At 46.7% G+C, this 27,730-nt stretch overlaps 1 protein-coding gene across 1 annotated transcript in view; it reads left to right on the forward strand.

Moving 5' to 3' along the window:
- The first annotated feature begins 19,850 nt into the window (after nucleotides 1–19,850).
- Nucleotides 19,851–27,730, forward strand: part of Antp (homeobox protein H90) — a 64,778-nt gene continuing 56,898 nt past the window's right edge. The window contains exons 1-2 of the mRNA XM_046624342.2: nucleotides 19,851–20,338; nucleotides 21,487–21,590. The gene's annotated coding sequence lies outside the window, so the exon portion shown is untranslated. The remainder of the gene's footprint in view (nucleotides 20,339–21,486; nucleotides 21,591–27,730) is intronic.

A 27,730-nucleotide genomic window follows, 5' to 3' on the forward strand; every position in this document is an offset into this window, starting at 1 on the left:
GTGCGGTAAGGCGAGGTGGGTGAAGTCAACGGGGTGCGGAAGGTCCTAACCCTGCAGTCAGGCGGGCGTACTGTTGCGTAATACACTGCCGGCCATATTACTCAGCTCTTGCACTGGGCTAGGACGGCGTCTCCACCCCGCCAACCTGGCTGACAACTCGCCCCGGAGTCTGGTAGTGGATGGGCAGGTTATGTATCCGCGGGTACACAGCCACCCACGCCTTTTCCGACCCCCGCACCTCCACCTTCGAGACGACGTCCTGATAAACTGGGAGCTCCTCGTTAACCAACAACGTTACACCCCAAAACCATGGTAACGTGCACCTCTCTGGATGCTCGAGTCGTTGCCGCGTAATTGAGCTCATTGGGTTCAAATTCGACCTTGAAAGTGGGTTCGAAAAATTCCTGCCGTCAACTCGCGGCGTTTTGTCGATGTTTGCCGATGTTTTGTTCTACTACTGATCGGATGAATCCGGTCCGTCAGGGATCGCGTTTGACGCGGTCTAGGACGAGAAGCGGTGCTTGCGGGCATCGACGAACCTAGGCTGCCGGCTCGGCTCTACTCCTCGTACAGTACAGTTAGCTAAATAAGAATGCAACGGAGCTGCGCCGGCTATATACGTATCGCCGCTTCTATATACTGCTTAAAAGTGCAACTGACGTTGATTGATTAACGTCGCTCGTTGCCTCCTGCACGGGCCGATTGCTTAATTCACATGCGGTCAGCCAAAGCTGTACCCGTCTGTCACTCCGCGTATCAAGATCTATCCTCTCCGAATAATGATTCGGTTCGTCAAATATAAAAACGATAACAAAAACCGCTCCCCGAGACTCGACGAGCACTGTGATATTACAACTCGATGATCTTGAATTACTTATAGCCTCGAGGTAACTTTATTCATCATCTGAGGTCTCAACAATTGCGCTGTACTCTTGAAACCGGTCGCTCTCTTGCTCATCAGTTCTTACATTGCGATTCATTGAACATTTTTCCAGACACGATTTTTGTAACATCCCTCGAATCTCTCATTTCCTCTAACGATTTCTGACGAATTTTTACTCATTCGTTCCACTTTCGAGAGGCTAAATACTCGATTTCCCTCCGTGAATAGCGCCCGCTATGAACGGCGGTAAAACAGCGTGTAATTATGTCGTTAGGTTATTACACTGTGCTCTGCGCGATAAACACTCGATGGATTCGAATCTTTGAGATTTTCTTCTACGGTCTATACTTGGTCTAATAACCGAGTTTCCGACCGCCTTTAATTTTCTCTAATTCACCCGAAAATTCGAGCCTCCCTTCTAAACGCGGACCGGTAATTGTCTGTAATTTGCACGTCCCTTGTATGCGCCCTGTGTATTTTTTGACTTTTTCAGCACGCGAGTTATTCGTAACGTTGGAAGAAATATTGCAAGTCACGTACGTTACAGATATTGTGAATAATTCATGCGAATGTGAGACGTGAAATCAACCCGAATGAAAGACTAGAATTGATACGTATAATTCGGGTGAAATACGACTTGGACCCGAGCATATTGCGAGGGATGCGCACGGGACGAAACCTAGCGCATGCATTTTCAAACAGTCGGCGACAAAAATTGCCCATTTTTAAAAGCCGTTAATCAATTTCGTATACATTTGCGTTCTATTGATATATAAATACTATTAATTTCACCAAAGGAATTCATCAGCCCGTGAAAAGCGTTTTTTCACCCTCCCATACAAAAAATAAGATGAAAGGAAATTTATTCCGTGCCCCGTTCGCAGACCTTAGCCTATTGGGATGCACCCTGGGGCCTATTGTAGAATATCTGTGAACCAATGCAGCCACCCCTGGATCTGAGTGAGGGTTGGATGATGAACTGTTCCAGGCTCCACCCCATACCTGATACCTCGGGTATTTTTTTCGTTCGAGCTCTGACCAAAAGTTGTTTTTCAAAAAATGCCGTCAGTCGAGGAATTTGTGGAAATTTTTTTCCCCCGAAAGCACCTGCGGCTCAAACTCGAGACCTTTTGAAAAAAATTCCGCGGACCGCATGTCTCGTTTTGGAGGAAAACAAGATGCGGGAAAAATAAAAGGTCAACAACTCCGCAGAGATAGGTAACAACAGATCACGATAATAAAAATTCCAATAAATTAAAACTGCGCAGTTCACCAGCTCGCGTCGTAAATATCACAGCTCACTGGTAGTCGATACGGATTTACGATATTCGAAAACTCTGTTAAACCGAGACCTGCCGCGCGGTTATAACTATCGACGGAAAAAAAAATGAAAATAAAAGTTCGAAATTAACCGTACATCGGGCGGTCCTCCGATCCTCGAAAAACCCGCGGACCATTCTCCTCCGCCATTTGCCCGTCGCCCGCGTGAATAAAACCCGAACCGGGACGCACCCCGACATAATCGTCGAGGGGACCACGAAGCCCTACAGGGCGGGCCCTGCCGATTTTCTCCCCAATGCACGAAGGCACTCGGCACCCCGTCCATCGGCGGCAACCCGCCTCGCCGTCACGAACCAGTCTTTCTCCCTTCCCCGAGTATAGTCGGCAGGGATGCGGCTAGTCCACCATAGTAAATCAGACAGTCGCAGGCGGTCCTTCTCATCCGACGAGCTGCAGCAGGGATTCCGGCTGCGGCGGGAGGAGAGTTCGGCTTAAAAGTGCTTGAAATACGCGTCCGTCTTCCTCGGGCTCCGGCCGGCAATCTTATCCGTGGAATCGCTTATACCTCATAAACGCCTCCTTAGTCACCTCGGGGCCACGTGCCGTTGAGATACGACGGCTTGCGTTCTTCCGATCTTCCCGTCGCGATTCTACCGCTCTTGTTGCGCGTTCCCGTACAGATGGACAAGCAGAGCCGCGAGTGTTACGGGGAGATTCGATATCCACCCGGTGTTGTTATTTATAATGTGACAAAACATGAGTGAGGACCGAGATACCGTTCGAAAACACCGGCGACGGATCATCTGGACGTTTGACAGGTAAGACTGCCCGATTTTCACCCCTTTCGATCTTGGAAAATTTACCCCCGGGGCGAAAATCGTTCCGATAATAATTGATTCGGTAAATAATTTTCGCCTCGGACGTTTACGGGGAACGAATCGGCGACGGCGCATACCGATCGGCCTTTTGCAGTTGTAATTGCCGGTATACAACCGTCCGTTACATCGTTGATGTAGGTTACACGTTGTCGCTTGCAATCGATCTCTCTCACGCGAACTGCTAATTGTGCAGCCTCATAACTCTCCTCTCCTCCTCCCCCCCCCCCCCCCCCCCCCCATCTCCCACCCTTCGCATGCCCTCACGTAACCATCGAGCTCTGCACCTACACGCGCGGCTTGACCGTTCAAAAGAGAAGGTACCTACCTACATTGCGCCGTCATTGTTATCGCCGATTGCGCTCCGCCTCCTGACACGCGTGTGTAAACGGTGTTTTGACCATTTCGAAATCATAGTCCAGCCACCGTGTAAACACGCCGGATCATTTATGGACTCTGGTGAATTTTAGCCTAGCTTTGCAGGCTCGCCGGTGCTTGTACGAATGTGTACGTGGAGACGGATATGGGAAGTATGTAATTACTTTGGTTGGATCCGAGCCAAAGTAATAAGGAACCTTTTGGCTTCCCTTGGGAAATTGATATTGCGGATTGGCCTAGGTATACACACAGATTATACGTAGTGTAATTTATTTACTGACATAGGTACTCGGTCTATCCGTATGCTCACACGTGATCTCTGATTCATTCGCACGCGTATCCGACGATGATGAATCGAAGAACCATTCCTCGCCATCCCTTTCCGTGTTTCTCTTTAATAACCACTTCGTTATTCACAGTTGCTCTTCACCCCGCCAACTTGTGAATTTTTTTTTTCCACATTTTCTTCTCCGTCGGTCAATACCAGAGTCAAACCGTAAACTCTTTCGTCGACCGCGTCATGCTTGACCGAAACGTTCTTCGAAAATTTGATACAAGAAATATAGAGCTTTTAGTAAAATAAAGCGTAAAATTATCTCTACCCTCGATGGGTGCATTTCGCCTATGATCATCCTGAGAATTGTACTAATTTCCCTGATTCATCCTTAAGACGAAATATATTATCAGTGGAAAGGGGTTGAAATTGATCCGGAGCCAGATTCTTGCGACAGGCGCCATTATCGGGGGGGGGGGGGGGAAACTCGCAGCGGATTATGTTGTTACACAGGTTCAATTCGGCCGAAAGCGCATGTCAATATGGCCTCTCCAACTTTCCTTAATTATGTCGTTTCACAAACGCCGCCGCGCCGGTTCTCGGCCGGCAGCAAACCGATATATTCGTCCTTTTATTTCTCCATCTCTGTGGGTTTTTTCTCCGCCTCCATTTGTGCGTGTGTGTGGGTGTTTTTTTTTTTTTCTACTTATTTTTTTTTCAATCCTCTTATTTTTCAAATGATTTTTTCTCCTCTTTTTCGGGATCAATTAATGTAGCCCCGCTGTGCGCCGAACGTTGCTAAGCAACGCCGAGTCACTCGCTCTCCTCCCTGCACATATATGTATACACATACACGTATATGTATATAATATAACTGCTTTCGTCGGCGACTTTGCCCTCCACCCGGATCAGCGTGGAAGCCCGGAAGCTTTATTGACCATACGTTCGTTTATTCCTGCATCCGTGTATGCAAGTTTCATTCGCGTACTGGATTACCGCTTTTCAATTTTTTATTTTCAAGTAGCGCACATTTGCATTGCTCGCGATATTACGCTTACCGTTATATTATTCTTATTAAAAAACTTGTAGGAGTCCTCCATTATGCAATAGCCTACGATGCAGCTCTACGCTCGCTCTCGCCATATATGACACGCAGCTATATACACCCTGCTGACACAATGCTGGGAACATAATTTGCAGAAGAAATTTATGAAAATTTACTCGTTCACCGCGGGGCGTTGCATTGAAAAGACGCTTACTCGAGGTTATTAGCTCCCTTACGCGAAACTTGGTGTAATAGCTTAAGCACAGCGGGGGTTGGGTGCCAGGAGTTCGGGGTATAAACGGGGAAGGAAGTACAAGGGGGTGTTCAAGAGTGCGAAAAAAGATAGCGGGACCAGTGAAACAGAAACACCAGCAACGGCGACGATATCAGCTTGAAAGAAATTTCCTCGACGGCCATTATGGCTCGTTGCGCGACGAATAACGCGGCCTTACTTACACGCGTTTGAAATAATCGCAGTTATTTCTGCAGCTGATTACCCAATGCGTGAGACATGATGCGGGTCGCAATTACGCGACATGTTGTACTGCGGTGCACGTGTAATCGTTTGACTTGACCAAAAAAAAAAGATATATATATATATATATGTCTTACCTACTTTAACTTCAACAGGTTTTTCTTTTTTTTAAATTTTTTCTCTGGGAATGAGGTGAAACTAGTATTTCGGGAATCCACGACGAGTTTTTTTTTTTTTTTTGGTTTTTTTTTTTTGGGTCGTTGAACCTGTAAGCTAGGCAATTTTGTTCGAGTATGAAGTAAGAAAACTTCTTCGAAAAATATCGCGTCGAGTTTATACAACACCGCTTTTATGCCGCGCGGTTGAAAATATAAGCTGCATACCATGCCGGTGCCTATGAGCCACGGCAGATAGGAAAAGGAGGAAGTCGAGAAACGCGGGAGCGAATAATAAAAATCGTCCCCATAACTCAGGCGGAGGTGGGAGGGGTGGCTTCTTATCTCGAAACCCCCGAGACGGGGGTGACATTAGCGCTGCCGTAGCAGTTCTTCGTGCTACTTACACTGTAAAAAATTTGCGGTGTAAACAAGCTCGGAGTTGTTGTTTAGGAATATCGGTGTCACAAACAACACCAATAAAGTGTATGAAAGACTCCGGCGATGTTGTTGTAATTAAAAATGGTGTTATCTTAACTAAATCAACACCATCTGCAGTGTTTAACTCATACTGACACCTTTTGGTGCAATTTAAATGACTAAGGTGTTGATTCAGCCTCTTCAGAAGTTAGTAAGCAAGCTCGGTGTTATTGGCTGGGAATTTCGGTGTCACGAATAACACCAATAAAGTTTATGAAATACTCCGGCAATGTTGTTGGGATTAAAAATGATGTCATCTTACGTGAATCAACACCATCTGCAGTTTTTTACTCAAACAGACACATTTCGGTGCAATTTGAATGATCAAGGTGTTGATTTACCCTCTTCAGAAGTTAGTATATCTTCAAAATAAAAATTCTCATAGTCACAATGAGCCTCGTCTGTGGTACGAGGTATACTCACTGTCTAGATGTCGGAAATCTTCGTACATAACTTGAGAATTGTATTCAGTGATTATATCTCACCGTGCGCGAGATTACTCGGGAAAAAAATAGTCCGCCCTAACACGATAAAATTAAATAAAAACAAACAAATTACAATTCGTATTTGATCCAATAAGATTATATCAGATTATACGCATGTATGTATAAATTAGTATATATTATATGGGCAACATTTATTCGCTAATTCAAAATTTAGCACTATATGGTGTCGAAAATGACGAGTTGCGTGTGTTTAACAAGCTGACCGTGAGCCAGCCCTCGATCTTCCCGTTATCACACTGCAGGTTCCAAGTTGACGGAATAAAAAAATATTAATATCCAATTCGAATTTCGAACTACAAATTCAGATTCGTGATTGATGTGTCGAAAGTCCTTGGATACCATATTACATGAAGATAATATGATTTTCTTTTATTTTGAACCACTATAATGGATCCACCATTATGAATTTGGGAATTCTGACCTTGGATTTGTTATCGGTGACCCAAAAAACCTCCGACTACTAATTTCTACCAAAATCCGAATATTTTTAGATTTTATTCCACCATATTGGATTCGCCATTTTAGATTTTGCAAATCTGACCCCATATTCGTGATCAACGACCCCAGAAATCTCATGGTACCAATTTTCATTCAAATCCGTTGATCCATTCTCAGGATATTTTTATTTTATATTTCGGAGATTTGTTGTTCGAATAATTCAAAAAGTACTGAACCGATCAAAGCAAAAATCTAATCAGTTCTAAGTTTTGAAAAGCCGCGTCGATTGGGACCAAAATCATTGAAATGCGGTGCCTCGTTTTTGAGATATCGTCGGATAAAAAAATTGATCAGATACGTATATACATACACACATACACACACACAGTCGTCCGTCCGAAAGCGGTCGGAGATGATTCTCTGGATCTTGAAACGTCAAGATTTAGTGAACACCTAACTTTTCATTTTCGGGGTGATGACAATAATTTCCTTTTTTCTCCGAAAATGGAGAAACGGGAAGTTAAAAAGCACCAAATAGTGTTGCTTCCAAACCGAAATGCAGTCTATAGAAGTTTTATAGAAGTTCACACCGTCGATTGTTTACAATGTGTTGGTTTGACGGCGATGGTGTCAACCTCAAAATCCAAGTCTGTCACAGATTTGCGTGTACACCGACACAGTGTTGCATTGACACCGATATAATGTTGAATTGACACCGATGGTGTCAATCTGATGTCGAAAGCTCTTACGCGTACAAGTTTTAACATGCCGCAAGTCCTTAGCCCGCAGTCAGAGAAGCTCAGTTTCCTCCACGCGCGCTTACAAGCAGTCGCTTCGCATTTCAGGTAAAACGTGTTGTCTGCCTCGTGTATGGTTCTAATTATGTCGGAATCAGATTTTGTTAATGTTTTTACCGTGACTTTGCTTAATATGGATGGCCCTGAAATGGAAAATGTGTTGATTGATAGTGCGCAGCAAGCAGCAAATGTGCAGGATGCACCGGATAGTGGTGACATTGTTACCGGGACATCTTTCCAGTTGCGAAAGGGACGATACAACGGGGAGACTAAATAGATAAAAGTGCTCACTCCCAATGGCAAGCCCTTGGAATAGAATGATTTTATTATTACAGGTAAGTGTTAATAAATAATATTTTCCAATAAATCGTTAAATGCTATTTTCTGTTCATCTAACACTATTTGGTGTTCTTTGAATAGTATCTAGGGTTCTTTCAACGCTCTATGGTGTTACTTTAAACCATTTGGTGCTGACTTGTATAATTGAGTACCAACCAAGCATTATCATTTCATTCCGCGTACTGAATTACCAAAACGCTCGGTGTACACTAACCTATCTCCATTTGGTGAATTTATTGGAAATAAATTATTAAATTGGAATAAAATACTGCCACATTCTAGTCGGCATTGGCTTTGAAAAAAATTTTGAATTAACATATTTTATCTATATATAAGTGAAACTTTAGCCCGATATTTTTTACAGGATCATATACAGTAGCGAATTATTTATGTGTTAATAAAACTATCTAGCATTTACTGATTTAAATTTCAGGAAATATTCTATGACCCTGAAGGCCGGTCAGGTTACATCTCCTGGAGACTGCGCACCCTCAATAGACGTCGTCAGGTGCCAAGTAAAGAAGTTAAAATTGAGCAGAAAGAAAACGTTCGACCCCCAAAAATGTGTACCCTCACAATGAGGAAAGTGCGCAAGGACAGTTGATCTTCCTCCGCAATGCCTGTCCTAAGACACAAAAGAAAGAAATTTTATTGGCACAGGCGGAGGCAAATTTGATAGGTATGACAATTTTATATCTGAATTTTTGTTAGCGAGAAGCGATTTTCAATTTAATCCATCCGATAGAATATTCGTGGTGAAAAAAGTAGTTTCTGGATTTCTTTATAAAGTCGGATTTTCAATTGCAACCCATATTGATGAACAGACGGATCTACCCGTATTTCAGGTCATCACTCATATCTTTGTACATCGCAATGTACCATTCGTTATTTGTACCAAATGTAAAACAAAATATTTTAGTGACGAGTACCATGCTTTTGTAGTCGAACCCAAAATTATAAAGACCTATAGTTTAATCGATCTCAATCTGTTGGATCATAAATATGCCTATGAATTTCATCAAAGTTATCACAAAACTACTACGTTCGTAGTGCCGAAATGTCATATTTTTTAAACGTACCTATATGCTACTATTTTCATCATTATCATAATTATAATCTATATGTATATTGTACTATTAGTTTTTACGCCGTTTCGTGTCACTCAATTCATATGTTCATATAAATGCATACGGTATTTAAAAGTTCCTATCCCGCAGAACGGAAAGTACAAACAATAATGATTAATTATTATTTAGCCAATTTGTTGTTAAAGAGAAAATAAGTTTTGTACTTTTGATATCAAATATATAATATGTAAGATTATTCTAAGGTTCATGTGGTTATATATATTATATATATATGTATAAGCAAAAATAAGTTTATATATGTATATATTTGAAAGCACATGTAAGGTGTTTACCTATGTAATAGAAATTATATATTGACTTGGATTATCTTATGAATCACTGTATTTTATTTTTAAACCCTACCTCATGTGTCATATATGCATATACCTATATTCATATAAGAAAAAATAGTCGGTTTGCCAATTCTCTGGTGTTATTACCATGGTGTCAATTTTTTGGAGTTGTTTTTTGTTGTTGTATAGTGCTATATTGCGGATGTCAATTTTCTGGTGTTATCAACTGGGTGTCAGTTTTTTGGTGTTATTGCCAGGGTGTTAATCCGCTGGTGTTCATTCGCAAGGTGCTTATTCAGCGGTGCGGATTCTTATGGTGTCCATTTCGATGTTGTTATTTCGCAGGGTTCAAATTCCTTGGTGCTGATTTTCATGGTGTCATAATTGTCTGGGCGTCAATACTCTGGTGTTATTCTGAAGGTGTCAGGTTTCGGGTGTTACTGCAATCGGTGTTACTTCGGAACACCAAACTTTTAACACCGTCTGTTAACACCAAGCATGCACACCAACGGAGTGGACTTTTCGGGACTACGCGTGGTGTTAAAATGGTGTTGATTTTGACACCAAATTTTTTACAGTGTAAGGCTCTCCCTTTCTCTCTCGCTCTCTCTCTCTCTCTCTCTCTCTCTCTCTCTCTCTTTCTTTCTCTGTCTTGCTTTCTTTCCCATTCCAGGTCTCTTCGTGTACACTTTTTCCCCGCAGCGCCGTTCAGAAGCGCAATAAATGATGCGGCCAGGAACTCGCGTCTCTCTCAATAAATCAACGGAGTATCTTGCAATTATATCGATATAACACACTGTACAACGCTGGCTATCGAGTGCATCGGGAATTGGCGAGGGATATCTTCATCCCGACGATCGATCCTCGCGTTGTAACCACGCAACCATTGCTTTTCTTCTCATTCGATATTTTCCACTGACAAATTTATATCAGTGCTAATCCTCGTTAGGCACGCGCTCGCAAAAGCGTAGGTACACGTTTCTCATTTGTTTTGCAATATTTGTTGGACTTCTCGTTGAAATTCGTTTCAAAAATTGAATCGAAAACCCAGTGGTACCCGTAAAGCTGTTCGGTAAGCTTGAAACTCGTCGAAAAGTTCCCCACACGTCGAGCCCTAGACTCAGTTGCCGGACTCGAACGATCCGAGGAGTGGAGAATAGCAACGAAGGCAATGATTTAAAAGTTTCCACCTCGTGTATTTCAATATGTCGGCGTACACGCAACGTCGGTCAGCGCTACTGGCCATTCGTCTTTTGAACTTTGACGTTTGCCTGCGAGACTTCGCAATGCCGTCCGTATCTCGTTCCCTCTTGCACTCTCCCTGCTTCGAACACTTGGCCGAAGACCCAATTCGCCTTTTCGCGCACTCTATTACACAGCCATGACGAAGAAGCAAGTTGCCAAGCCACTCGATTGCATTGTACGGAATCGATAAATAATGAATTGGCAGTTAGTGTTACGTGAGCGGTTCAAATTCGCCTTTGAATATTTATACACACGGTGATGTATGCTGAGTGGTTTTTGGCGCTAAAAAATATCAAAAAAAAAAAAAATATAAAAAAAAAACATGCGAAAACGGTGTCTTTTCGAATACGAACACGGAATTCTCATTATCGGATTGTAATTGCGATCCGTTGACACGGAATCGAAAAAAACTGTAAAATTTTCGGCACACTCGTCTCGGTTCGAGTAGCGATAATATATAAGAGAGCCTGCATAAAAGTATCTTTGTGCGTGGACCACGTTCGTCGTTCGCCGGTTCGCCGGTTCGCCGATCGCCAGCCCGACGGACCGCATTCTTCGTCGCGACGCGCATTGTTCCCGGGACGACCAGAGCTCGTGGTTCTTATTCTCTTCTTTCCTTCTTTTCTCCCTCGCCCCTCTTCCTACTTCGTTACCTCCGTCGGTAGTAACAGAGCCTTTCCTCTCTCTCGGGCATACGGTATATTTGCCTTTGTATTTTTTTTTATTTTTTACAACCGAAAAACAGCAGCGTTAGATTTATGGTTTTACGGTTGTGTCCGTTTGCGGTGTATTTTTTACCCACGATTTTTCCTACACAGCTTCTAATTTTCCGTCGCAGTTGACCTTCCTCGTATAACAATCTCGCGAGTCCTCCCTCGTTCACCGGCTAATCCTGATCCCGAATTCGACCTTGCCTTGCCCAACCTGCCCGCCGGTTTTTTCAAACGTCGCCCTTTTCGCCACTGCCGTACCTGCGCCACTCGGCTGTATGGCAGTCTCGTCCCTAACGGTGCCTTCGAGTCATGTATCCACTTCGTTCAACTTCCCAGACCTTGAGGACACTTCGCAGGACTCTCGGAACGCAGGTCACCCGAAGTGGCCAGCGAGCTTGCGAGTGATACGCGACTGATAATCCGTTCCCTGCAATATCGTACCTCCGGTTCTCTTATGCTCCCTGCGTAACGCATCCTGCAGCTTGGTGTAAAGCGCACGATAAATTTCGACTCGTTTTTTTCCGTCATATTCGGAGCTTACTCAGGTTTAGTAACGGTATTTTTCACATGTTGTTTTTACGCTGCAAGATAAGTTGTACCTTGTCTCGAGTACGAGTGTATTTTTAGTAGTTTGAATGTTATTTTACGCCGAGGAAAGTGTAGAAGAGCCGGGACTACGAGCCTGGAATATTTCACGACGGTGATGTAAAATTGGTGAAAATTTATTGGAGCCACCTTTCCTAACGAACTTGTAAACGAACGGTGGGGTATAACGTAGTAATCTTAGCCGTGAATCGCCCCCGTAAAACCCACCGCTCATATTATCTGCGTACCATCTGAAAATAGTACGTCGAATAATGTTTGTTCCATTCGAGCAGGTGGATTAACGCCGAGCCTCGTGTGCCGTTCGCTGGCCGTGCAACAGGTAATAAATTTTCATTAATGAGTGATGAATGACGCGGGATACACAGTAGGCATCGAGCTGGTAGCCACGCCGGCCTCCATCGATCCGATCCTTCGGCCAGCGTTGCTGAATCGAAACCCAAATGACATCTTCGCGCGTTCAATGTTTTTCGGACACCTCTTGTGGAGAATTAAGCGTGTAATTGCCGATTCGCTATCGGGCGTGGTAATAATGCGACAAATCAATTGGAAGCTAGAAGTGATTCGGACGCGAATGAATGCCGCTGGTTTATGTAAGTAAGTTTCGGTGTGTTTGAGTTATGGATTCCTCGAGGATCATTCGAGTCCCGCGGTTACGAGATAATAATAGCGAAAAGATTGAGTGTATAACGCTTAAACAGCCAACTAAACTTATCTCTTTACGCTTCCAGCGTTGCTCCGCCTTAAGCGACTCACCAAACTGTCTATATGCAGACCGCCGAGTCTAACTTGCTCGGCGAGTTTTGAGAGCGAGTGAGAGATCCCAAAAGCGAGTCGGACCATCGCCTAAAAGGGCGGGGGACCGAGAACGAGCGAGGACGAGATGGCCACCTTCTTCGTGTATCCGTTTTTTCTTTTCTTAATTCCTCCAACAATCACGCGACAGCCTCGAGTAATTTTAACGCGTGTTATTTGTACCTGTGCACTCCATTCAATTCGCGATCCATCATCCCGGGCGTCCAACCTCGAGCTATTGAGATCTCGTTTTATGGGGCAATTCGAGGCTGCTTGATCAACCCTCAATTAGATTCCCCTGGTCAAAGTTGCGCGTGTTGATAATTGTGTAAAAATTGACAAGGCGGGTGACATTTATCCCCTTCCTAAATAAAATCGGGTCGTTTGTATTTTGGTACAGCACTTTGCTCCGTAGGAGATGGCATTTTTTTAAGATACTACACCTGACGTCCGCAAATTCAACATACAAATTAAGAGACATTTGTAAAAGGTACATTGTACATTTCGCGAAAGTTAAAGCTCTCTTACAAATGCAAACCAAAATCAAATTAAATTTGGAGCTTTTTGAGCCGTCGAATTTGGTTACCTCAATGCTGCAATAAATTCGCAAATTCGTAAATCGGTAAATTCGTAAATTTCCAAGCTTCTTGATCGATGAAGGGCAGTAAAACAGCTTACAATTGAAAAATAAAATAATTCCAAGCTTCTGTTATCCTGGATAATCAGGTGCGACTTTTGGAACTTCGCAAATATAACAGGATACGATACGATGTAAAATGAACTGCTTCAGCCACATTCTGACAAATCACATCAGAACGCACTTAAAGCACGGACATAACTTATTACTGTCCACTGAGAAATGACTATGATATCTATTTCCAAATTACGGGACGTTGATTCAGGCCTCATTATTATATGAAACGAGTTGAAGGGTACGTAAGGTGAAGTAAATGGAAACACGGTTACATATGTCGGTTAAACCGGCGTCATCGTATTTGCATGCGAACGATGTACACGCGTGTTACAAGCGCGCGGTATAAAACATCGAGTTAAAACTTTGTTGCTAAACTCACCGAAGAAATTGAATGCGAGTTCTATTCCATTTTCCCCCGTCTGAAAGTGGCCTCGGTAGTAGTGGTGGCTGTGATTTCCCGTCGATCCTCGTCCGCCAACCCGCTGCATCGACGAAACGAAACACGCGTGTGCCGGGGCTCACGCATTCACGCGTTGTCGCTCTCACACACGGACACGCGACGGTGGATTAGAGAGTTATTTGAGTCTCGGAGGCGGCCATAACTCTCGCACGCTGTCCTCCTCCCTTTCTCCTCGCCCTCTCTCTCTCTCTCTCTCTCTCTCAGCGACGGAATATTTTAACATTGGGGTGGGTGAGCGAGTGGGTGAGCGGGGTGAGGCGGGGTGGGTCCTCAGCTGACAGCTGTTCCTCGGAGGGCCGGTCGGACGGAGGGGCTAGGCGCGCCCCTTCTATAATGGCTCCGCGTTCTTCCTTCCCGTACCAAACATGGCTTCTCTATCCGGGCGTCGGGTCGTTGCGTCAGAGCCGTGACGTCACGCCGCTCGCCTCACCTCGCTTTCACTCTTCCGTCCCTCTCCGTTCCTCAGCCGGTACTCCCGCTTCTCCCTCTCTCTCTCTCTCTCCGTCTCTCCGTCTCTCCGGCCGTGACGTCCGCCGGCACGGCGTCACGGGAGACGCGTCATCGGTCGATGACGTCGCGAGGGAGGCGCTGTCGGAAGGCCCGATGCCCCCGGTTTTCCACCACGGGATTCCGTAGTCCCGACTGGGCCACTAGATACCCGGCATAATCGTAAAACAAGAGTTTTATGAGCTCGAAGTGCCGGCGCTGAGTGGGGTTCGCTTTACGAGCGCATAACCGCGCGTTTATGGCCTGCACGATCACGTGGCCCTTCGTGCTCTCGTGTACCCTACACTCGTATACGTACGGATCGTTGTATTGGCCGCAGCCTCTCCGTACACGCGAATCAACCACTTCTCGCACCGTGCGCTCCTCTCTGACAACCGATGCGATGCGATGCGATGCCCACCCACCCACACGCGCACGCACGCCGAGCGCTCAATCTCGACGGACGCGGCGCTTTTACAGATATTCCCGCACTGATACAGCCCGCCGCCAACCCACGGGTGTAAACAAATCGTAAAGTGCGCCTTGAGCTCACTAACCTTACCCTAACACAATTTTCTGGGTGAAATCACCGGCTGCCCCTGCGCTCTCCCACCGCATTCCGTATTTTTATGTCCTACTCTTATTGCTCCGAGTGGGTAATCCTTTCTCTTGTTGTGGTACCTGCTGCTGCTGCTGCTGCTGCTGCGACACCATTGTATTCAAACGAATTGCTTATACGTTGTTCGTCGTTATAATTTTTTCTTCAAAATCACAGCACGAAACGTTTTATTGCTTACCTAACCATGCGTTAAAAGGCGTTCTAGTGTATTTGCATTTGTCTATAGGCCGATGCTAATTTATGACAATACGTTTTTTGCATGTGTTATCTAATTCTTGATTCATTTATCCTTGGTTCTGGCTCATTAACGGTTCGTCAAGAAGTAATTTGACTGACGCTATTTAACCGAGCTACTCGAGTCTCGTGCATGTCTTTCCTTCGTGTCTTCAAAGCCAATTAAACAACTTTGATTATCCTCTGGAAACACTTGGAAACTTCTTGATAGATGTCCTATTGGATTTCCAGTAATGGATTTGTGTCGTGATTTTGGAATTCTGTACACAGAGCGACTCAAAAAACAGACGTGAAAAAACCAAGAATTATCCTCTGTTCAATCCAATCCAAAGTTTTCTAAAATTTCATAGACCAACGAAGGAAGATCAGCTGCTTAGCCAACCCTTGAACATTTGCGTCAAGTATGAAAAATCTAATTTTCAGGAGCACCTGCTTTATCCGTAATGTGTGTACCTGAATTGAAAAGACGGTAATACTTCAGAATGAATGAGACATAAAATATCCAACCGATTAGTTGTTTTTTTTTTTCGCATTGACGATGAGCTTGCGAATTCGGTGATTCCCCTTGCGACGGTGAGAAATCGGGCGTATTTGGAGCAAGAGCGGAAGTTCTGCGTCGGTATCTCGAAGATGGAATAGCTCGTTGTGTTTTTATGGCCTCCTTTCTTCTTCCACCAATTTTACAAGCTATAAGTTCTTTCGATCAATGGGCCGCGGAGAGGCGCGTGCGCTGGTTAGACGCTTCCCTCCCTCTCCGCGTCTTTGGCAGGACTCCGAAAACCAGTATAGGTCCGTCCTTGTTCAACCCGAAGAGGAGGAGAACGGTGTTCGAGCGAATGCCACCAGATGTCAGCATTACTTTACGACCCTTGAAACGACTCGAACGACCAGCGAACGGTGGTTAGACCATGAATGGTTTTATCGCTCATTTGCTCGGCTGAATGGAACTTGACACCTACACCGTGAAGACGAGGAGATTTCCGTGTCGTACACATCCAAGCATGGGAATGGGGAGATGGAACACCATCAACAGCCACATTTCTCCTAATCGTCACTAAATTATTATTATCACTTTATGCCGTAGGTATACACTCTCGACACTGTTGTGCACCGTGAAACGATTCCCCCTTTAAGTGCGCGCGCGTTCGTTCCTCGCTATTGCTTACTTCCAAAAGACCCGGAAGATTGCTCGAACTTCCTTTTGCCTCGGAGAGATGTTCAGGGATTTAATTTTTTCTCTCTTATTTGGTGGGAGGAATACGAGGGATACCTTTCCCCGGCGAATGCTCCGACAGATTGAAGGTAAAATACCTACCCACTCTTGGAATGAACGATATTCCGTTTCTCCCTTTTTCCTCGGATAACGTTACCTAGTTTGGCAAGGACGGTTTTTAAGTATTTTCCGTGGGGCAAGGCGGGCGGGCCGAGCGCGTGTAGCTCAGGGTGTCTTGAGGTGGTGGAGGGCTGATTTATTCAAGTTAATTCCAATTCCATTGGAGGAGCGAGGGGGTGGTGGAGGTGAGGCGGGGGTCGCTGGGTGGCTGGTGGCAGCGACGGGGGTGGATATTCTTATGCAATTTGCCAGAAAGGTTCAAGAACCCAGGAGATCCCGCAATTTATCTTGCCTTATGTTACTCCGAGCCAAGGCAACGGAAGATAGATGGCGTCACTGGTTTCAACCCCCCGCAGCACCCTTCGGCTTCTACCTTGCGACCACCCCATCCCATGGCCAATGAGGGACGACCCGTGGTGGCCATCTTGGATGGAGAGTTATTGAACGAAAAAGATGAGTAAGAAACTTGTTATGGGGGTTCGTTCGTTCGTTCGTTCGTTTTCCCCGCGGCGGTAGGGAACGCACCACGGGTGCCCGAGGCGGGGAAAGGGGGAGGGGGGGGGGGGGGGGGGGTGAACGAAACGGGGGAGAAAGCTTGGGCTGGAGAGAAAAGAGAAGAGACGACGTTGGACGGGGGGGAGGGAGGGAAGGAAGGGGTTGCCAGCGGTGGCGGTGGCCGTGGCGCTATATTGATCAATTGCCAGCACGCCGTGCTTTGCACTACTTTCCAGCCATAAAATACAACGCGTTGCGGCACCCGCAGGGCCACCACCCTCACCCTCACCCTCGCATCCTCGGGTGTTACGATGACGGTAAAACGCTGCTGTAATTAGAAAACAATTGGCCTTAATACGAGCGAGCAGAGAAATGACTTCCCTCTTTATCCACCTTTCAACAAATTTCGTCTCGATTATTGCGCCACTATCAACAACACCATGCTCGCCAATTCGTGATCGTCAATCAATTTATTTTATTAATACACTCCAACATTAGGTCAGCATATGTCTTTACGTTTTGACACACAGACTGCGTGACCTTTTTTTCTTCCTTTAAACGCAGATTAGTAGGTTACGAACGATATTCTTGTACACCTCTGCAACACGTATACTTAATGTTCCAAAGAGGGTAATAACACGTCATTCGCGTAGATACCGTGTTTCACGATCTGTTTAATTCGACTCGGCTCGATGCGCTCGTGGTTCAGAAGAGGTGCCAGCTAATAGGAAGATTGCACAGCGTTTCTTTTTAATTAAAACTAGTTTGGTTCGAAAATCACCGCTCTGTACGTATTCGGATTTAGTCTGTATTCCGGCGCCGCCACTCCGTCGCGAAATATTTGCACTACAATTGCGTAGGAAACCGACAGACTTACGACGGTTCAACGTCCGGATGCTTTGAAATCTGACGAGCGGTTTTCTGTCCTACCCACTTGAGATGCGGGAGGAAAAATCGTGCCGGTATTGGACAACGGTGAACGCGCCATGACGACCAACGTTGACGGATGAACGGGAAACGTTAGAAAGTAATCATTTTGTTTCGGGCCGCGTTCGGCAGGAACGTTCCATGCTCACAAAATACGTACTTAGAGGGAGCTCGAGGCGTGATATAGCTAGGAATTCGGTTGGGGCAGCGCTCGGACCCACTCCGGTTGAAATCCGGACGTCGGGCGTCTCGTTCGTTTGTGCCTACTGGACGCGGCGTTGGCATTTGCATTCTGTGAAACGTACCAGAATTTCTCTTCCCTCGTAAATTGACGATTAATAATCTGAGCGTATCTCTGCCCTGCCCTGCCCTGCGCTGCCTGGGCTGCGCCACAACTTACATAAACACGTTTAACCCAGCGCTCTCACGCACCGATCAAAAGGAATTCCTGAAAGCCACGTGGCCGAAGCCCGGCCGCTTCTGGAATACCTCGACACCTGCACGAGGAGCGTGAACGCAACCTGATTACAGCTCCAGTTTTGGCGTGACTCGGGCCTCGCGATTGGCCGAGAAAAAATTTCAACTCGCGGGACAAAAGCCACGGGAAGGCCGCGGGTGGTCACGGGCACATTCATGGGTGGTCGTCTTGTGTGCGGGTGGAAACTCTGGCATGCCCGCGGTGTCCGTGGTTTATGAGCGCGTGCGCCGCGGCCGGATCGGTGTGAGTGACGCTGGGAGTTCAGTCGGTGAACATTCGGGACGACGGTGTGCGTGGAAAACGGTGCGTGAGCGGCCTCGCAACGCGTTAATTACACCTCACTGCGGCAACCGGAGAGTGCCGCCGGGTACGAAAAGAGTCGGGTATAAACACAGCCGTACAAGGAGGGTAGCAGTGTCAGAGAGTCGGCGTTTCGCATGCGGATGAATAAATACATATTATACCGCGATCGAACACGTAGCTCTACGTATATGTATAACGTATACGGGTAAGAGAGCCGCGGATTATAAGGCAGATCGTAGAACTCTACGCAAACTGGCTGCGTAATTTTTAATTGATCCTGCGGGGTATGAAAAGTGTCCTCCGCCCCTTCCCCACAGCAGGGATTACGTAAAGTATAATCATGCCCGTTTTTGCGCAACGATTGATAATAAAATTCTGCGTTCAAGCTTAAGCCTATTTCATCACTGATCACCGCTCGGGGAATCGTATGGTCGTGAAAATTGTTCGTCCCGTTCAAAACGCCAAGCTGCATTGCCGCCGGGTCTGAGAGCTTGAGCTTTTTTCCGATAGACAGTGCTGGCGACGCCACCGTCGCGACGCCATCTAGGGAACGGAGCCGTAACCCCGTCCTGACCACGTGCGTGTCCCTTCCCCTCCATCCCCCACCCTTTCCCGCCCGACTAAGTTGCGCCGACTAGCGAGCGAGCGAGCTTTTGCCGACCGTCAAAGGGCCGCGAGCACCCGGCGTCGGTGGGGAAGTTACGCCGCTTTTCCGCGATGGTGGGGGGGGGGGGGGGGGACGCCCGGCGTCGTGGGGCGAGCTTCGCGGCCCGGGAAGAACGGGGAGCGGAGGGCACCCACGCCTGCCACAGCGCAGAATCCCATCGATCATTCCGCCGTTTCCCAGTGTTTCACGCCGTCGTGTTGCGCCGTACATGACCACCCACACACCCTCGATCCTCTAAGTGTGCGCCCGGCACAGGTACCGTACAGCAGAGGCGCAGCGGCGTCGGTGTGCCCCCCTGCCCCTCCCCCACCATCCCCCTTCATCGTCCGCCTCCCCCCATCGCTCGCGTCGTGACGGCTCGGCGGGCAATGCCGACCATCACGAGGGGCCTACCTTCCTTCTTGTTATATTTATGCGAGCGCTCGCGACCGAGGAGGTTTATGTTCCCAGTGTGTCCATAGGTACACCTGTTCGCGGTTTTGCCGATCCATATATAACCGACGAACCAACCAACCCTCTTGTTTCTTTGGGGGAACAAATTGATAACGGTGAAACTGAAATGGTCTGACGTCGCGCTCGTCGGACATCGCGCGTTGCGTTTACGTCGCGATCCGGAGACGGAGGAGAGTTTTTCGCGACTTGGTGCAGGGGGTGAGGGTTGATCCGATCACTTTTTCCGGGGGTAGGGGGCACTCACAACGTGGCTGCCGCGACACCGATGATCGGCTCTCCCTTTACCCGCGTGTGCTTGTGCGGTGCCACGTGCCAAGTGCAGCCAATAAGTGCGCGAGTGTTGGCTTCGAGTTCGGCCAATAGGATTACCGGATGATCTGGACCCGGGTTGGATGCAGGCGGTAATGAAGCGCTCGGAATTTGGAGGAACTCGTGCCAGACCGTGATTTACCTAAGAACCCCGCCGACCGGAACCTCGAACCACTCGGTTAGTTTGCCAGTGTTTTATCTCGCGCAGAATTCACTCTCGCCGGGGAGATCGTTGTTTCTTTTTTATCGCGTAATGGCTCGTTTCGGAATTGAAATGCAGACGGAATACTCAGGCTCGCTAAATCGTCCTGGTCGGTAATAAAAAAAAAAAAAAAAAAAAAACCCAAGACAAAAGCTCGCCGCGGTGATACAGTGAAATTTGACAGACCCGACGCCGGGGCGGATTCCAACACGCGAAATAGATCCCGATGGTCGTCTGCAAATCCGCCCATTGTGCGAAACGATTCATATCCATGAATCACGGGTTAATGAACGTTCTTTGCGAAGACGTTTATCCTTACAAGCCTAGTACCGATTCCGTAACGTCGCGGTCTCTTGTCCTGAAAACACGCGTTTAAATAATTGCCAGGCACGTTGTACTCTAAGGTAAAAAGAAAGAACCTCTAGTGAGACGAGACTTTTAGTAGTCGAGACCGTGGGGAAAGTGAGACGTGAAGAGATTCAAATCGGCCTACCTTCTTTAGCAAAATAAAAGTCACAATAATCTTGATAATAATAACAGTGGCATCTTGCCAGTGAATAAATATGAATGAGTACAGGTGGGTTCTCACAGTAGGATTTTATATAATCTTAGAATAAACTGGCCGGGCATATCACGGATGTAAATCTGGTGTGTCGAAACGAGTTCTGTTTCCGCGTTAAAGCGTCGCGAGAGAACGAGCAACTCCTCGCAAACTTGCTGAAAATATGAATGTTGAAATACTTTTCTATTTTCACCGCAAGATGCACGCGTACATTGTCCGATGTTCCAATACGTGTAGTTTCGAGTTGCCAAAACATCTGTAATTCCATTCGGTGCCTGAATGTATTTTTATCAAATCTTACGTGACAAACAACGCGTGTACGGACCTTTTTGTTTCACGTCGTGTGCGATGGTGAAAAAACGATGGAATGTAACAAAATTCGGTATTAATAAATAATCGACTAATTATCTAACCGATTTCGCACCTCATCGCGGGGTTCGTTCAAGGCAGCGACCTTGCGCCCTCGCTTACAGAAGGTGTTGATTAATTAGTAGCACATATTCCGACTCTCCGGTACATGTGCGAGTTGTGTTGTATAATAGCGGGTTATTTATTGTTCCAGGTAAGTGACGTTGCGACACTCGAGGGGCGGCTCGGCACCCGGTACTCGCGGATTCCATTTACCATGCCGACATGAGTCGACTCGCCCTGCGGCAGTGCTGTAAGGTAACGAAGTTCCATCATGGATATTCATGCGTTGAGCGAAAATTGTTGAATTCCAAGAAATCGAGAACTCGACTCGTCCACCGCGGCGATGCGTGTTGCATGTGTGAGCCACGACGGACGCAGGGGTGGTCGGTCGGTGGTGCTCAAGCGATTCCCGAAAGTGAAGTTTGGGAACTGGCGGATCGTAAGAGAAAAGGAATCGTAATAAATACATAAATAATTAGATATGACCGCGGGTGTACAGGTGCAAACGAGTTTAAAGAAGCCCGCGGTTATTAGCGGGCCCTGCGGGAGGGACCAGGGCACCTTGCGGGGAACGGTGGAACGGCGGAACGGTGGAACGAGGAACAGCGGGGTGCGACGGGGCCCGGGCCCTGTGAGAAATAAGAATATAATAAGCTGGCCGGCTGTCGGGGCCGGTTCGTACAGGCCGTAGTTTGTGGCTGTGGTGTCTACGGATCGTGCCCCGTTCTTTCCGTTCCCCGCTATCCTCCTCTCCCCCTTTCTTCTGGCCCCTCCTTCGTCAACGGCGAACCCGGCCGGGCCACACACCGTCGGCTTGTAAGACACGCGGTGAGATTAAATGCTTCATTAATGTGATTAAAGTAAAAAGCTGCCTGAGTAATGAGACGCGGTGAATCATTCACAGCCGTTTGCTCTCCAACCACAACTTCGCTGCCGCATGCTCGTATTCTCGTTTTTCTCAAAACTCAAACCCTCCTTCCAGCCTCGCGTATCCGATGCAAAGGTCAGTAAAGACATTGCGCGGCAAGTTGGCGTTCAGAAAAAAGCTCATCCTATTTCTTTGTATATACTCAAAATTTCAGATCATAAAGTAAAAAATCTTTCGAAGAGTTCGAGTCTCGGAGAATTATTGTTGGTTAAAATATGGATAAACTGCCGTCAGGGAAGGGTTCGGGTACGAAATTCTCTTCTGACAGGAGAGTTCATAAAAATATACAGACTCTTCCACCACCGCGGTGGTAAGTCTCGGCCCCATGGTCTCGGACGCTTCTTGAGAACGACCGCAAGAGTCCCGGAGGGCCTGGCAGGGTTAAGCTGTACAAATTCCTGGCTACGAATGGCGGGTGGAGGGAGCGAATGGTGGAAAAGGGCAAATGCGCACCGGTCAGGCAAACTTTATGTACGGGCCGCGTACACGCGGAGCGTATTTGAGAAGAGGTAAAAAATGAATGGATGAAATTAAAAAGAAAAATAAAAAGAGGAAGGTATCGGATGGCGCGGGACATCTGCGTTCGAACGGATATTGAAACCATGGTACCAAACGGTCTCTGGTAGCACGAAGCCGACGATAGAACTGCCAACGACTTGCCATACAAACGTCCCGTCGATTGCGAACAAACCTACGTTCGGGACGTCGCTGCGGAACGTCCTCGTCCTCGGAAGGTCTTAAGGCCCGTCGATTCGACGGCTTAGCAGTTCCGCCACGGGTTCTTTCGCCGAGCGTTTTCCCACGTAGCTGCGGCTCTCCGGGCAGCACTTTTCGACGCTAGCTTCAAACCGAGGTTCGCGATTCCACGCGCGGATATCGAGCAGCCCGCCCAAACACGCCCTGGCGCAATAAATTAACTTTCACCGTGACTAAAAATGCCGCCCGGTTGATCCGATCCCTGTGATTTGCTGATTAGATTTCACACCGTGAAAAAGTAGCGCCGGAAAATGATATAATGATCTTGCAATGTCGATGCCGTCGTTTCGAGGCTCGATACATCGGTAGTCAAGTTAGCTCGGAGAATAAACGGCCGGTCAGAGAACCGGATCTTGCAAGCCTCTTACATACGCAGAGACAAATGGTCTTCAGCGAGACGAAGTCAATTGAATATCAACGAGTATGGATGGTTAGGCTCTTTGAGGGATCGGAATCAATTATCGATCTCCAGCGATTTATGCACGGCAGCCGATGTGCCGTATTATTTTTGTTCGTCAAAATTCGTCGGCTCATTTTGAGACTGAATCTTTTTATCGGTCGGTGAGTAACGAGGATGCTCAGAGAATCTGGCGTGTGGGTATTACCTGGGAGAGAGAGACGCGTACGATAATCCGCCGACTATTACTTAGAGAGGTAGATCTGAAAAGGATTGCCGGAGTAAGGCGAGTGCGGGCAAGGTGCCGGAGTTGACGCAAAGTGCAGGCAGATGCGATCGGCGATTACGCACTTGCGGCGTTAGCCCATATAAACGCGGACACCATGCGTCTTCCAGCGTGACATCACTGGCCGAGCGCTAATCGCGCGACAATCTTTGCCTCCGCAAACTCGGGCCGAGCAAAGCAGAGGCGAAGGAAAGCGAAACAAGGCAAAGCAAACCGAGCCGAGTCAGGCCAAGTCGAGGAAAGAGTCCAACGCCGACTGTCCGGTTCGTCCTGATATCTCAGACTCTCGAACAAACGACAATCGTATAATTAGGTGTCCAGCCGAACACCAAGCCAACATCACGAACAATCCTTACACGCAATATTCCACGGCTGTAACGCGAGGTCCTTGGTTGTGTGCTATTTATCCGCGATACGCATGCTATATTTGCTTCTCTCTACCGGGCGTTCCAGCCGCTGCACCTTGTGTTCCGGATGTCGTGACCGTCACTACGGGGGTGTGTAGTACACACCTTGGACGAGGATATTTCTCAAGGAACGGAATGCTGGAAAGGATTTCTCGCTTCGGCAGGACAGGGCATGATCCAGTTGTTCAAGGCAGGATTCTCTAGGTGTAGCCTCTTGTAGCTGGATGCGATCGGTATAAGAGCCGGTTGCCGTGCTATTAATAAGAGTGATAAATCGTTCATCGAAGCCCCGCGAAGTAGGCATGGTATTATACCACGTTGCCACGTTCATAGCGCGGCTGATGTTCCTTCGTACTCGGTAAAGAACACTCTTCTTCGCATCGTGATCGTGAAAGTTTACCACCAAAATATCGGATCAAGTTTCAGAGAAACGAAACTGTTAGCTTGTGTCAAACTTGTGTCACTTTAGAATATTTCTGCACCAATCTCATTTCAAATCTCGATTGATCGTCGAAGATATTGAGCTCCAAATTTTGACTTTCATCGATATTTCGAATGTGGTTACAAATGAAAGAATCTAAGTTCCGAGTCCACTGACAGGTAATTGATGGAACAGTAAGTCAGCAGCACGAATCCCTTTCTCAATGATTTTAGGGTGTGATGAGACTCCTCTACAACGTATCGCGTAAGTCGCACAGCGATAGCAAGTATGAGGCACACGTAGACCAGAGGCAGTAATCGTTGTTTCGAAACGTCAAATTATCTGGTGTGTAACATTTGTTTGCTCAGTGTCGTACGCCGGAGTGTGGATTACACTCCGGGTATAATTCCGTCCGGTGCCCGGCTCCCAACTGCAGAATTCTCCGTTGCGTCGTCGTTCTTTGGTCGACGGTACGTGAGCAAGATACCGGGTACACACCGCGTGGTTCTTGGTGGTGTACAAAAGTACGGGAGTGAGGCAGTGTGCGGCACACAGATACCCATCTATCGAACCTATGCCTCTATACGTTGGCCGCACGCAGCAAACCTGTAATTTAACCCCCGAGCGGCCGCCTTCCTGCCTCCCTACCCCAATAACCATTATAATTATTGTCTCCCCCCTCAAATGGACTCTCGTAATTACCAGGCTCGCGCGTATTTGTCGAGTGTAGCGGTTTTTGTTTTGCGTTTTTTTTTTATTTTCTTTTTTTTTTTTCTGCTGCATTTTTGCCAATTCCTATTTTCTAGTCCCTGGTCTTTTACATTATACACTTTATGATCCATTCATCCCATCGTCTGCTCATTGTTTCTATCAATTTTTTGTTTTTTTTTTTTAATTCGCGCATAAAGTCGCTAACCTGTCAACTACATCGAGGATGCAAGATCGTTTATCGACTTATAGGATATCGTTTGAATGTCTAATCAACCGAATTATGCGTTACGCGATCGCGTCAATTCGCGACAAAACATATTCTCGGTTGTAGACATTTTTTTTATAAAAATAAATTTGCTAACTGATTTCCGTGCGGTGATTGCGTCAGGCCTAATATTCGCACGTCGAATAAAACTTCGCGAAATGTATATATTATACAAATCGATGTAATTTATTTTAAAACTCATGCACACTCATCACTCGTGGATACGATTAGTTGCTGTTGTATCGGTAAATTTTCGATTCATCGACAAGAATTTTCGTCTCTAAGACTGGTTTGCCGATTTCTACTGATTTTTTTTTCCGTGCTCTTCGCACATGGATCCGACCGATCTCGTCAGACGCCCGTGCAATGCAAATTCTGTAATTAATTAACCCGGTCTGAACGACACGACCTTTAAGATTGAATAATATTACGGTATAACGACAACCTGAGTGCGGGTAAAGTTTCATCCGGACCGCGGTGTACAAAGCGAGGATTTACACGTGGCATACATGTATGCGATGCATGGTTACTTAAGTACATACTGCGAATGCATGCACGGTCACCTACCTGCAGTTGCCAACCTCCGCGACGAGTCGCGTGTGAACTTGCTCGAATTTTAATATACGTATATCCAGCTCATACCGAAACCGGTCGGCTAATGTGGGCTCTGCACGACACCTTCGTCGAGCCAATTCAGCCACGATTTCGGACCAATTCCACGGCAGGCTTTGTGGGTGACAGCGGTTAGCGGCACGCTACATCATTCTAGGAGTGTCGAAAGCTCATTTGAATAAACAGGAACTCCCGACAGAAGGGCGGACCACCACTGATACCGAGCCGAAGAGCCGCCCTTAAATTTTTCAAAAGCAGACAAATCCTCGTTCCTTTCGGTAAAGAAGTGAAAGAAAATACTCGCTTCTTAACTGCGGGCTTAAAACTAGAAACTGATCGTAAACCTTGTTGAGATTCAGGCCTACCTCGTTACATACTTACCTACTTATATACCGTTGTGAAAATTTAATTAAATCCAAGTTTTATTGACGCGTTGCGCAATACCAGAGATCAAGAGTTGAGTAGGACGTCGTTGAGACGTGGTTATTTTCTCCGCGGGATTCGTTCTTTTTTAGCTTCACTTTATTCTTTTAGCTTATCACTGTTTCATCTCTGAAAACTCGTCTCATGGCGGACACTAAACTCATGCTACGTACCTGCTCAAAAGCATTTTTCTCAGAGGTATAATCTAACTCTGTCTCTTTAACAAGGCCAAAGGTCCGGTTCGTCTAAACCGAATGTCCGACACGTGACCTGACCTGCGAAAGAGACTGTCTTGGGTACCGAGAAATTTTCGACTGTAAAACGCTATATACCCGGCCGTTTGTCCCAAAATTATTGCACCACGGTACCACAAATCATATTTTCCTTTTTTTCCTTCAGCGGAGAAGGTTGTAAATAGTACGTGTGTTGTGAAAAAATGTCAAGGTTCAAAATTTGAGTGCAATTCCTCGGCTCGACCGCGTTACCACGTGCGAAGTATCCGCCGTTTTTTGGTCTTGACTTTTGTTACAACGAAGTCAATTTCCTTGAGCATCGGCGTCTGAAAAAAGTCCGGCTTTAGGACTGCTACGCGTTGTTCGGCCTTGCTAGTCGCTTGGGTTGTATTCTCGTCGCTGGTACCAAAGTGTCGGATACAAGCGAGGGATTTACGAAGCAGAGCGTGCTGTGCAGGCAAATCTGGTCTAGGCAGCCCAGGTTTCCGTTGCACCTTGATACCGCGACAGGCGTACGTAATACGCTGAAATAATATTTTGTTTCCAAAAACAGGGTCGGAGTACACGGTAGCTTCGTGTCGGCCACCTGCAGGTATAACCTGGGAGCGTCACGACGCCGCCGTCGCGAGGAGTTACTGCCACAAATCACGCGATTCGTAATTGCTACAGGTATACGCGATTTCGCGTGGAGCGAAATGCTTGTGTGCGGGAGAAATCCATAAACATTGATTGCCCCGCGTTTACACACTCTCTTATCAAACGTGATGCAAATATAAATAGCACCGATGTGTGAATGGGTGGCGGCGGCGTGATGTTCACATTCGGTATCACTGATTACACCCGTGTATTGAAACTTTTATCTTCAGGGGTTCTTCAATTTTTTACGGTTCAGCTTTGATTTCTCGCCTCTTTCGCTCGCTCGCTTTTGAATATAGTTTAACCGCCCACGGGTGAAC

Source organism: Neodiprion pinetum, chromosome 1, assembly GCF_021155775.2.
Source record: "Neodiprion pinetum isolate iyNeoPine1 chromosome 1, iyNeoPine1.2, whole genome shotgun sequence".
In the NCBI taxonomy this organism is placed as follows: Eukaryota; Metazoa; Arthropoda; class Insecta; order Hymenoptera; family Diprionidae; genus Neodiprion; species Neodiprion pinetum.